This window comes from Parasteatoda tepidariorum, chromosome 8 (genome assembly GCF_982258835.1).
Source record: "Parasteatoda tepidariorum strain Cologne lab strain chromosome 8, Ptep-v5.0, whole genome shotgun sequence".
NCBI classification, from domain to species: domain Eukaryota; kingdom Metazoa; phylum Arthropoda; class Arachnida; order Araneae; family Theridiidae; genus Parasteatoda; species Parasteatoda tepidariorum.
In genome coordinates, this window is record NC_141762.1 from 95,518,706 (window position 1) to 95,531,855 (window position 13,150).

General features: G+C 28.5%; 1 long non-coding RNA gene across 2 annotated transcripts; it reads left to right on the top strand.

The window, feature by feature from the left end:
* The first annotated feature begins 494 nt into the window (after window positions 1-494).
* On the top strand, window positions 495-10,006 carry LOC107451090 (uncharacterized). Of its 2 annotated transcripts, XR_006225552.3 has the most exons (5): window positions 495-800; window positions 3,404-3,455; window positions 4,983-5,174; window positions 6,332-6,678; window positions 9,831-10,006. It is a non-coding gene; the product is annotated as an uncharacterized LOC107451090 (long non-coding RNA). The 2 variants fall into 2 exon arrangements; XR_001585029.4 differs by lacking the exon at window positions 3,404-3,455 and having other exon boundaries at window positions 617-800.
* The last annotated feature ends 3,144 nt before the right edge of the window (window positions 10,007-13,150 follow it).

Here is a 13,150-nt window from a genome sequence, read left to right on the forward strand (position 1 = left end):
TTCTAGCATTTATCAGTTAAAATCTTTAGTAAGTAAACTTCGGTTTCTTAATAAATTTAATGTATGTATTTTACTCTCAATTTAAAAATATCAACATAAAGCCAAAATTTATGCAAAAGCATAAATTTTGACTTCATGTTGTTATTTTCATAAATTGTGCCATAAATCAATTGTATTTTGAAGAATTTGGATTGTATCGAAATTTTCTTGGAAATCTAGCTAAAGATATAGATTTCTCTTTAGGACATTGAGAAAGCACCTAGTTGAAGTGCAAATTTTGAATATACCTTTCTTTTTTTCCTTGATTTATTTGGCATTCTAATATATTCTGTTTGCATTCATTAAACATATAAATTGAGTGTAACATACTTTTTTAACAATAATTTATATTTAGTTATTATTATGTTAGGGTAAGTGGCGCAAGTTTGTCAACTATTGTTGACTCTATGAACGAAATCCACACCCGTTTGAAAGGCAGACCAGAACAGAAACATTGAATGACCTTTGAACCAGTTAAATGACCTACAAGTCCTAGTATAGATTGTCAAACAAGAAAAATGCGTTTTGATGGATGAAGTATAAACTATTTCATGCGCATTCTAAATCCTGACAGAGTACCTTGTAATACAGTACTGAGGGCTTCTTGCACTGGAAGATAACTATAAACCAAACCAGTTTTGTATAGCGCATGCGCATTGGTAGTACTATGAAAACTTTATTCATTCATTTATTTCGTGTGAGATAGCTACAAAAGTTGTTTTCTCCATTTTTGCTGCACGTGTAGCTGTTAATAAATTTTGGTAAGTGGAAATTTTATAAATATTGGATTTCATTATTATTTAATATTAGGTTTAATTATTCAATCTGAATTATAAAATTAAGTTGATAGGGTTTTTATTTTAAAAAAATTTTAGTCTAACAGCAGCTACTGTTACAGTACTGTTAATTTTATTGTATTAAGATAGTGATCTTAAATTAACTCATTTTTTTCCTCTCAGTGTTCTTTCATGGATATTTCTTTTAATCCATGTGGTAACAACTTAATCATATGATATATGCATTTTTTAAATTTAAAACTATTAAAATTATGATTGTAATAACCCACGTGGTTTTTATTTTAAGGTTTTAAACTATTAAGATAGTGATCTTAAATTAACTGATTTTTTTTCTCTATCAGTGTTCTTTCTTTTACCCATGGGGAATTTTAATCACTTTTACACCTTGGTGTTGTAATAAATTTTATTCCACGAATCTCAAAAGTTTTTGAAATTATTGCAGTATATTTTTACCATTAATGTTCGATGTATTTTTCAGTTTAAAATTTATGCTGAGAATAGTGGTTATTTCTTTTAATCCATGCGGTAACAACTCAATCATATTATTTTCTTTTAAATTTAAGATTTAGAACTATTAAAATTATGATTGAGATAACTCACGTGGTTTTTATTTTAAGGTCTAAGATAGTGATCTTAAATTTATTTATTTTTTCCTCTCAATGTTCTTTCCTTTATCCATGTGGAATTTAAATCACTTTCACATCTATAGTGTTTTAATAAATTTTATTTTGATCATTCTAATGATACTCAATATAATTCTTCAGCTTCTCCAATTATGCTTAATAACCAAGAGTGCTTATTTCTAGTTACAAGACTGTCACATTTATTTTAATTTAATGGTCGATATAAGCTTTTATCAAAGCTATATATAAAATATAAAAATGTTGCACAGATAGTTTTAAAATCACAGTTACTTTTTTCTAGCTAAAACCGAACTTATCGGTAAATTATCAGACACAAAACTAAGAGAAAAAGAATAGTAATAAAATGTATATTTAAAAAACTGTGGTTCTTAACACTCCGTCGGGCGCGTCTCGAAACTTACGGCATCGGGCGCGATGTATCTGTCAGATACATCTCTGTTTTGTGTGTTTTCTGTTAATATGTATTACTTTAAATCTCCTATTTTTACTCTTTTTAGGTCCAGGCTTTTACACCCGGACCTTTTATTAGTTTTTTATGTATATTTTTAATTTTTATTTAATTTTTATATATTTTTAATTTTCATATATTTTTTAGTATTTTCAATAATAATTTTTATTTATTAATCACAAACGCTATTACAAAAGTTAAATGCTGTAAAAAACATTTAATTAAACATGTTAAACTGTTGAAAAAGTATAAAAAGGACAGTTATGCACAAATAATACATAATATAAAAGTGACAAATCAATTATTATAATTGAATCCGATTCTAAATTTAAGTCAAATTTTTTCTTCCGATCTGTTTTGCCCATTTAAGTATTATTGTCCTTTCCTACATAAAAATAATCATTATTAACATCATCATCGAGTTCTGAGTCATTATAAACACTTTCACTGCCATGACAATCAGCTTCACGTGTTTCTAAAATATCTTCTTCGTCAGCATCACTTTCATCAAATTCTTCAGCATTTAATTCCTCATTTCCATCACTAAATAGAATACTATGAACTAGCTCTAGGTCTTTCTGATTTTTCAAATCTAAAAAGCGTTTAGCACTCATCGTAGGAAAAAGATAAATCAAAAACGCTCAGGGAATCTCAATACTTCCATGTAGCTTCACGAGACAAACGTTATCGGGCGCGTGTATCTAACAGATACAAAATTCCAAACAAGCTTGGAAACAGGAAATACTCCTACACCGAACTGGTCACTACTGCATTCCAAAGTAGCAGGGGGCCAGATGGACAGATACTGATAAGGTCAAGGTCGTAAGAAAATGTTTCAGGGGACAAAAGCAGAGATATTGACACGTCTGTATCTGTCAGATCAACGCGCCCGATGGAGTGTTAAGAAAATTTTAAAAAAGACACATTAAACAACAACAAAAAAAAATTTTAAAAATGTAAGTCCAAGTGGAAAGAGAGGAAAGCACATCATTATTATAAGAATTGATTGAATTAGGAATGAAACAGACAAGTTAAAAATAAAACCTTTCTGAGAAATTTAACAATGCTCAAGGTTTGAAACTGTAAGTGAAAACTTGTAGATAGAACTGTGTAGTAATTTTTGGAATAGAACAAAACAAATTTATATAATTCATACACTATATAATTCTCAAAATGTGTATTTATATAAATTAAATTCTTAATACTTATAATTGAGCTATTTTCGCTTTCACTATTGCCTTGTTCCTGTGACATTAAATATTTTTAATGGCTGCTTTTTATATTTTAAAATGATTAAATTTCTTGATTAAAATAATTTTTAGTTTCTTTTGACACTTATAAATTTTCGTATTTTTATGGGTTAATTTTTCTAGTTTTCGAATAATGTTTCCTTTCTTATTTCCTTCTGTTTTTAATTTATCTAATGTTCTAACCAGTTGTACTTTTTTATTAACTAATGTTAAAACTTCATTTAGGACAAAACATGATCGAATTTAAAGCATATTCCGATTAAGCTAAGCAAAAATGGTTTGAATTTTTTTTTACTGAAATTATATTTATTGAAAACATATAAATAAAAGTACAAAATATGTGCATTGAATTTAAAAATTAAACACATTTATTTAACTTCTCTTGATAATTCTTAAAAATTCGGTGAATAATTGGGGACAACACTTCTCAATAATTCTTTGAGATGCTGGTTCTCTGAGAGGCACGTTAACATACCATTGAAAACATATGAGTTATTCCATCATCTGTTCCATCAAGTGAAATCCTTGTCTCTTACTTATCTTCTTATGTAAACTTATCTTTTTTACTTATCTTACTTTCTTATCTTTTAAATCATATTTAGTGCAATATAAATGCAGCTAAAAGCAGATTTTTTAACAGTATATTGGCAATATGGTAGAATTTTTAATCTCTTAAGAATAATTTTTAACAGTATATTGAGTACTTAATTTGGAAAACATGAAGTTTCGGTAAAATTAATTCCCTCCAGATATGAATAAAATGATTAATTATATAATTTACAATTAATTGCTGATATGTAATAACATTGTTAAATATTAAGCTAAAAAAGGTATTTAAGTTAAGTTTTGAGTAAGGGCAAAAGTATGATGTGTGATATACATATGATAGTATTTGTCCAATCATGTGTAATGTCTAATCATCAATAATAAAATTTTCTCTCATTGGAAAGTCATTAATTTGGGGCGTGAAAAAAATGGAATTTACCCCTCTCCCTCCAATTTCATAGTGTTCCGAATATCTGAATTTGAAACAAAATCCCTACTCACAGTCATATTTGATTAAAATATAAAATGTTTCCATCGTGTTCTTTAAAAATTACGGTGCTCTTTCGAAAAATGAAAAAAAAAAGACATCATTTCTAGAGCGAATTATCTCTTAAGCTTCTGTGATTTCAAAATTTTTTTTAAAATTTTTTTTATTTTATCAATTTAAAATTTTAGCTAAAGCAAGTCAGTCATTGGCGAATTTTTTTATTTCGAAATGAGAAAATCAGGAGTATTTCTTTCCTTTCCGATGAACAAGAAAAGTATCTTTAGAATGTAATTCTGCAGAAAAAAATAATTTTCTTTTGTATTTATTTTTATCTATTTTATTGCTTCAACTCTTTCTTTACTCTGTTTTTTGAATTTAAAATCTATAAATATGAAGCTGCAGAGTATAACATTTTTGATTATATCTATCATTTCAATGAATTTTATTATAAAGCTTTTTTAAATTTATTGTTGTGTTTTTGTCGGAGAAAATAGTTTCTTCGTTAAGTCATGAAAAATTCTTGGAATTAGTCATGAATTTGAAAATCTAAAATGTAGCAGATACCCTGCATATAGTACCAAGAAAAAGATAGAAATTTAGCTTGCTAAAAAGATTGAAGTAAGCAATTGTTAGGCTCTACCATACCCTATATTTAATAAATTCTAGTTGCTTTTACATAATTAAGTTCCAAGAAGGTTATTTAGTGCACTCAAAATAAAACAGATATGCAAAAGATATAGATAATACGAAATTTGTTTTATATATAAATAGATGTTTCAATATGATGTTGTGGAGTTTGACGATGATTCGTTGATGGACATCTTCGGGATTTCTTGGCTGATAGGTGATGGAAAGAAAGAAACTATTGGCCAAGAAAGGGTTGTTCCACTCACCAAAAAAGAAATAGTCCTCCCGGTCAGGATCGGGAGGTCTGTAAAGTGAAGAAGATATTGAGCCGAGCCAGTAAGTCTTACTTTTTCTAGACTGTACTATACATTTTACTTTTATTCTTTGTGTGAAATTCCTTAAAGCCTAAAATTTTAATTGAATTTTTATTTAAATTTTAGTTGTTGATTGTCTGCTATTTCAGGAATTGAATATTCGGTTAAGCGAGGAATATAACAGATAGTTTTTTTTTTAAATCTGTGATTCAAATTTTCAAAAAAAATTAAGGCAAATTTTAAAAACTTTTTTTTAAATCAGAAATACTTGTAATGGAACCTACATTTCATGAAAAATCATTATAATATTAGATTTTTTTAAAACTTTCTTATAACCAAAACCTGCAACATATTTGGTAAATAACATTAGTTTTCACAATAACAGTTGGTAACCAACAGATCTAGAAAACTAAGTTGATTGATGAAGTATTCCTTACTCTTACATGCCCAATCAGAACATTTCTTTAATATAAGTTAAAATTGAATCCTAAATTTGTCCCTCAGTGGACTGATCGTTAAGACACGGTTCCCAGTAGATCACCGAAGTCAAGCATCACTGGCTGCGGTCAGTGTGCGGGTGGGTGACCACTTGGATAAGTCTGCGTAGGGACCGAGGGTGTGCGGTATTGGTCCTCGTTAAACTGTTCTATCGTAAAGTGCTCGATTTCGCGTGCAGGTCGTCGGGCTACCGAAGCAGGGGCGCCATCCTCTCTGCAGAGGATCAAAATTGTGATGGCATGTCTTCGGATCTTCCTCAGGGATGTTTCCCAGACCGTCGCCAATAGCCCATTGTGCAGCTCTAGTGCGACGTGAATTAACTACAACTACAACAACAATGAATCCTAAATTTGTGAGAAATCAGTAATCTGTTCAGACTTTTTGAATTATTTTATGGCGCTTTAGTAAAATTGATAGATAAGTGAAGTTTAAAAATATGAAAAAATATCTAGATTAAATAATTTCATAAAATGCAAAGCCTTGCATTTTATGGTTTTATTTATTAGGATCCTGGAGTGTACTATCTTAGAATAAAAAGGTAGTTAGAATGTTACATGAATTTAACCTAGTTATTAAATATGCCTATCTTTAGCTTCCGATGATAATAAGTCTTAAAACTATGGCACTCATTAATTTCGAAGGTATTACTGTAATTGAAAGAATATTTCATTTTATTTGCAGTATCCTATGCGGAAGCTCGTCACATGAAAGCTGGAGCAAGCTTCGGATTTCCTTCCTAGCGAGGAAGGTGGCAGAGAGAAAAAAAGGAACTGTATTTCAGCTGAATAGTCTTCATCTGATGACGAGCAGCCTGCTGGAGAGAGGAGGCTGAAGAATTTGAGGCCGGAAGGCAACTTTCTGTCAGAGTGGGCGCCTCCTCGACCTCCTAGTAGGCTGTTTGAGGATGATCCTCAGCTGGATATTTCAGCGACCTCTGCCACCACATCGGGAAGTTATAAATTTAATTCCTATGGCTGAAAATTCCAAATTGCCCCAGTATGCTTGGGTGAGCCAGCAAGAATTCGAAGGTAAGCAAACCGAATTTGTTAAGATTTATTTTCAAATGTTTCTTTTTTTAAATTTTTAATGTGACTTGCAAATGTTATTTCAAAGCACATTTTGAGAACCCTATGCCATAGCTGCCAACTCTACTGGTTTAATTGAAATTCTGGTTTTTGTACATTTTAGGAAATTCCCAAAAATTAAGTAAGATTCCTAAAAATATCCCTATTGAAATAGAATTTTTGTACAGATTACTGCTTGTTTGCTAGAATATATTTAAATAAGTATTTCTAATACATATTGAAGCGAACCTAATTTATAAAAATCAGTTCAAATTTTTTTTAGTTCTAAAATATTCAGTTTATTTTTATTTATAACTCTCTTTTTAAATTAATTAAAAAAAATCTTTTAACTATCTTTGATGAATTAAATGCATATTAATATTACAAATTATGGGTAAAAATAATACAAAACATTTTAAATATGTTTAATGTCAATCATAACTGGAAAATACAGCAGATTTTCTATTTTGATGACTATAAAAATCCCCAAAATTTCCCTTGGAAATCAAAAGATTAAAAATAAATTATAGTATACCTTTCAAATTATCCTTTTTACATGTTTCTTTTTCAATTTTTATATTTAAACATTTGGTTTTCAACTATTTTATGTTTTTTATTTTTTTTTATTTCTGATAGCAGATTATGAACAGTTACAGCAGAAAATAAAAAGAAATAACATAAAGTACAACAAAAAATGTTGAAACAGAGTTCATTAATCTACAGGATATCAGCACACCTGGAAAGTCATGAATTTCAGTATTGAACAAAATTTGTCAAGAAATGTCATGATTTTAACTATTTAAAAAAAAAAAAAAAAAAAAAAAAAACATGAAAAGTCATGGATTTAGGTCGCTGAAAATCTTATTTTTAAAATGGAATGTACAAATTTCATGGTGTTCCGAAGTCTTATTTGATTAAAATATAAAATTTTTTATCATGCTCTTTTAAAATTATGGTGTTCTTTCAAAAAATGAAGGAAAAAACATTTCTAGACCGAATTATCTTTTAAGCTTCTGTGATTTCAGAAATTTTATTATTATTTATTTATTTTTATTTTATAAATTTAAAATTTTAGCTGAAGTAAGCCAGTCATTGGCGATTTTTTTTTTTATTCCGAAATGAGAACAGGTGGTGAACAGGTATGAAATCAGGTGCATTTCTTTCCTTTCTGATGAACAAGAAAAGTATCTTTAGAAAATAATTCTGCAGAAAAAAAGATTATTTGCTTTTGTATTTTTTTCAACTATTTTGTTGTTTCCACTCTTTCTTTACTCTATTCTTGAAGTTTAAAATCTATCAATAAGAAAATCCAGAGTATAACAGTTTTCGTTATACCTATCATTTCATTGAATCTTAATGGACTATCTCATTTTATGAAAGCTCCTCCATGATCCGGGTTGGTTTTTTTATATGACATGTTGAAAATCTGTCAAAAATTGTTGGAATCTAGGAAAAGTTTTTTTTTTTTTTGCCATTGGAGCCCGTTAAATGTTCAATCATGTACAACATTTGGATTATATACTACTATATTTCAACTACTACTAATATTAATGAATAAAAATCTAACAAAAATAATTGAAACTATTAATTGGTTTTTCTAAAAACAAGGTACTCTTAATATTTAGAGACCAATACTATTTACTATTTTAACCATTTAGTTTATATTGCTGGTAAGTCTGAACTCTTTTATGCCACAGTTAAGACAGATTTTTTTTGATTCAGTAAAACTAAAACTTTCACCTCATCAAACAGTATTTTTTATTCAAGGTTTGGGAGGAATTCTGGCAGCTCTTGGAAGATTTTTGATCTAAAAAAATTCCTACAAAATTTTTGTGTTAAAGGAGTTACTTCACAAAATTTTTCCTTGTTAAAAATATTTTGTATGTCAATTTATTTATTTTAGTTTGAATTGCCTTAGTTTGTAAGTAGGACCCTTAAATTTAATTATTATTATTTAAATATATTTCGATTTCTATTATTTAAACAGACATGCTTATTCATTCAACAGTTGTGTAAAATCAAATAATTTTCTTTTGTTTTAAAGGTTAACAATTTATAGATTTTGCCCATCACTTATAAATGATTCTTGAAAGGCTATATAGAGATTGAAATACTTGAATAGATTTGCTTTTAAATCCAAATAGTAAATTTTGTATAAATTCAAGTTTTTTTTTTTTTTTTAATTTGCTGCTTTAGTTTTCAAGCACTTTAAAAACTATTTTGCCCAATCCACACATGTTATGAGATATGCATGTAAATATATGAATACTCTCTCTCACACTCTTGATGTCTCTAAAACCTGTTATAATGAATTCTTTTTGAAATAAATAATTTTTTTGGAGAAATCACAATGCAAGTTTATTGTAAACCAAAAATTTTCTATTTAATGCTTAATTATATTTGTATTACTTTTAGAAATGAAATTATCATTGTTGTATTTAGTCATTGTTGGAGTTAGAGTCATTATAATAACATACATATTTGTTAGTAGTTATTCTTTATATTTTCAGACTATTATTTTTAGGGCAGTATGTTAGAATACATATTTCGTTCTATACTTGTCCTCTTAAACACTTTACCGTCCCTTCAACTTTGCTATATCAAGAGTATTCTTCTTACATATACTATATGCATGAGTCTTTTTAAGGATATGAGTATGAAATTTTTAGCATGTTTTACACCTAAAAAGAATGTAAATGTCATTAGTTGTTTAGTAAGATAAAATAATGGGGATGAGTAGTAAGCTTCCCTTTTGGATGAGATCTTTGTGTCCTTATTGGCATGTATGTTTGTGTCTTGATTTTCAAACAGGTTAAAAAATAAAAATTAAGCTTTGAAACTATTTGGATCTCAAAACTGCATTAAACATAGTGCTTGATATAAGCATTATAGAAATGTTGCAAGAAAAATTTTTAATACTGTAAATGTAAAAAATTTATTGAAGGACGAGTTATCTTAATAATCATAAAAATCGTTCAAAAACTCTTCAAAATGATATAATGATTGAATCTAAAATTATAAATTCCGATAAAGTCCATAGAATTGGGTAGTTTTTTTTATAATATCTAAATGTTTTGAGCATTTTCATTAACTACGATAATAAATTTTTCTTCCAGGTGCTGCTCTGCATTACAGTGCTAAGGAGCAGGCTGACACAATCAGCAGGGTGGAAGAAGCCATCAAGATTTGGTTGAAGTCTGCAAAAAGTAGACTTAAAAAATTGTAAAATATGTAAATAAAATATGTATGTAAACTGTGTATATATAAGTAAAAATTTGTTTCTTTATGTTAATGGAGTAATTCTTATTTAAGAATTATTTCAGTATTTAGAAAAGTATTAGTTGATGGACTGCTTTACCAGTTGTAAAGCACTCGTTCTTGAGACTATAACGTAACATAATTCTAATGATAATGACTTTTATTTTTAAACTTAGAATCAAAGTAAATCTGATATTTTTTCTATTAAAAAAAAAATTAAAATTCTCTTGGTACTTCAAAGCAAAACATGGTGGAAGTAGCAACATAGCTGTAAACTACTAAATTGAGTAAAATGAAGACTTATATCAAATAAAGTATATACTTTTTTCTTTTAGTTTAATATTTTTAATTAATATGAATGATAAACATTAAATTATAACACTGTAGGAGTCTATAAAATCATAGTTTTTCTTCATAACAAATGCTAAATTCTGCAAATTTTTTGATGTGAAGTAATTTAAAAAAATTATCCTGACAGCACTTTAAGGAATTAGTTCAGTTTAAAATAATGTGAATTTTCCAATTTCAGTAGAGTGTAAGGAGGAGCTAATGTAATGAAAATGAAGAATCTAGTCTGCGGTAATGAGAAAACTATGGGCATATTACCATGTGACATAGAGAAAATTCATAAATTTTTTGGTATTCCTTTTGTAGGTACAAAAATAAATAAAATGTATATGCGATACAAATGGAAATATGACTGATGTTAGCAACAGTAAGTAAAAATATATATGATTGATATTAGTGGCAGTAAGTGAAAAATATGTCTTTAATGACCATTTATAATGGTGATTGAATTATTGTTACTGATATTTTAATACTACCTGCTACATGGTATAAATCTCCATGTAGCAGGTTAGTATTAAAATGGTATAAATCTGCAACGTTAAATAAGCGTTAAAGATACGTTAAGCTTCGTAGAACTAAAACGCAAATAATACGTTAATAATATGTAATGAAATTTACAATGGTAAAAATAAGAGTTAAAAAAACGTCAGTATTCATTGTGAAAAAAATGGATCTTATAAAACTGAAAATTAACATTAAAAACTTGGTTAAAATAACGTATCAAATACGTTAAAAAAGAAACCAATTTCCTTAAAATAACTTCAAGTATTGGTTTCAAAATTCACCATAGTCAAATTAAAGGCAAAAAATGGTAATTTTTATGTTAAAAATAACCCAAATTTTAACGTTTTTTTTAACGGATTCGAGACTACCACTTGAAACGTAAATAAAACGTTTGGTGGAAACGTTTTTTTGCTCTTTGCCTTGTGGCATTATAACGTTATTTTCACGTAATTAATACTAATCTCTGCTGTATGGGATTATTCGAAACAAACAAAATACAAACAGGGTATCCGCTCACCTGGAAAGTCATGAAAAATCATGAATTTCGGTATTGAACAAATTTGTCATGATTTATGCTATTTTTTTTAAAAAAAAAAAAATCATGGAAAGTCATAATTTAGGTCTGTGATGCAAGTGCTGCGCCAATTGTGGAAACTTGCGCCTACATGCTCCAAATTGAAGTAGTAGGCTTAAATTGTGCCTATCTACGCCAAAAGGGATATTTCCCCCTGGCTATCACCAAGTCACAATTTTGCGGCAACCCAGCTACTGGGAAGGATTCTTGCACTCTCATGTGCAACTAACTCTGCTTCATTTTGCAAGATATTCTCAATTTCAGGTTTCATTTTCCACTCTCTGAAATGGAACCGAAACTTCCCTCGAATTTTCGGGGGCCAACCAAACATTGCCAAATTTTAATTGCAAAAGAAAATTTTATTTCTCTTGTTAATTTCATCGTTATTAAAGTGACATCGTCGTCATCAATGGCAGGTTAATGGCCTTCTATTCTATTCTATTTATAGAATAGTACCCATGATCTTGGAATTAACTTGGAGATCATTCACTACGTACATATTTTCATGTTGATCCTCAGAGCAGTCAAGAATCACAAAGCTTCATAACCTTATCAACAAAGTTAGGAAATATATAAAACATTTGCAAAATGTTCAAACTTGTCTAGAAAAATGGGATGTTGCTAACTTAAGCTTTTAATTAAATAAAATTATACTGTTATAGGACAATCTAAAAGATTCAGCAAAACTACTATAAAACTGAAATTGAATAGAAAACAAAATTGTGATCGCTGAAAGGGGATGGCAAAATGGTTGGTGTCTAATTTTTTTTAAAATATGAATACTTCAACTCTTACCTTTGGGACCCTCTTTATTTGTGATATTCACCTGAATTAGTATTGAAAACGATCTAGTTTGAACTGTAGGTTAGAATTTCTGATTCTTAAATAAAGATAAAAAATATATCGTTCAAATGATGAAATTCTCTTATGTGCACGACTCAAGAATTATTTATGGGATCTCTCTGGTATATCGCAAAAATAAACTCACCAACTTAATGCATAACAAAATGAAAAAAGGAAAATTATCAAACAGCAGTAGTCACCATTGCAACGCATGCACACTGTTTATTATTACTCTTGAACACAGTTGAAAAGTGCACACGCCATCAAGCTCCCATTTTGCCAAAGGAGGAAAAAACACAACTTTACATAAAATACAGTGACTTCCTACTAAGCTATATCAAAAAATTTAATTTACATCACCTGACCTTAAATCTTTATCAATCTATAGAGTAAAATTTTCATTTAATTAGTTTTTATACATTTTGAATTTTCATTTTCGACTGCCTTCAAAATGTTTAGATATATTAAATAAAACTAAGATAAATATTGGAATAAATAAAATTAACTTAACGATCCCAGATTTGAGAGAGTCTTATGCCTGACAAAAAAAAATATTTGAACAATATATAAAAAGCATACATGAGATTCATTTTTTTTCACAGTAGAGAAAGCTGGCAAAAATCATAAATTCATCAATGAATACAAAAATAAATGGAAATTGTGTACCATATGATAATTTAGGATTTTAATTATAAATAATATCTGTTTAGTTAACAAATATTTCACAAAATTGGTGCATATGTCTTACAAACCTCATATTCCTGAGAGAACTTCATATTGTCACTGGCTTTCAACATCTTTAAATGATTGGCAAGCTCTGTGACTGGTATAGGAGGATGGTTTATCATAGCCGGAGTCTGGTAGTTCATGCGCCTGATCTCTGCTGGATCTGTTGGGTGTGTGGGCAGT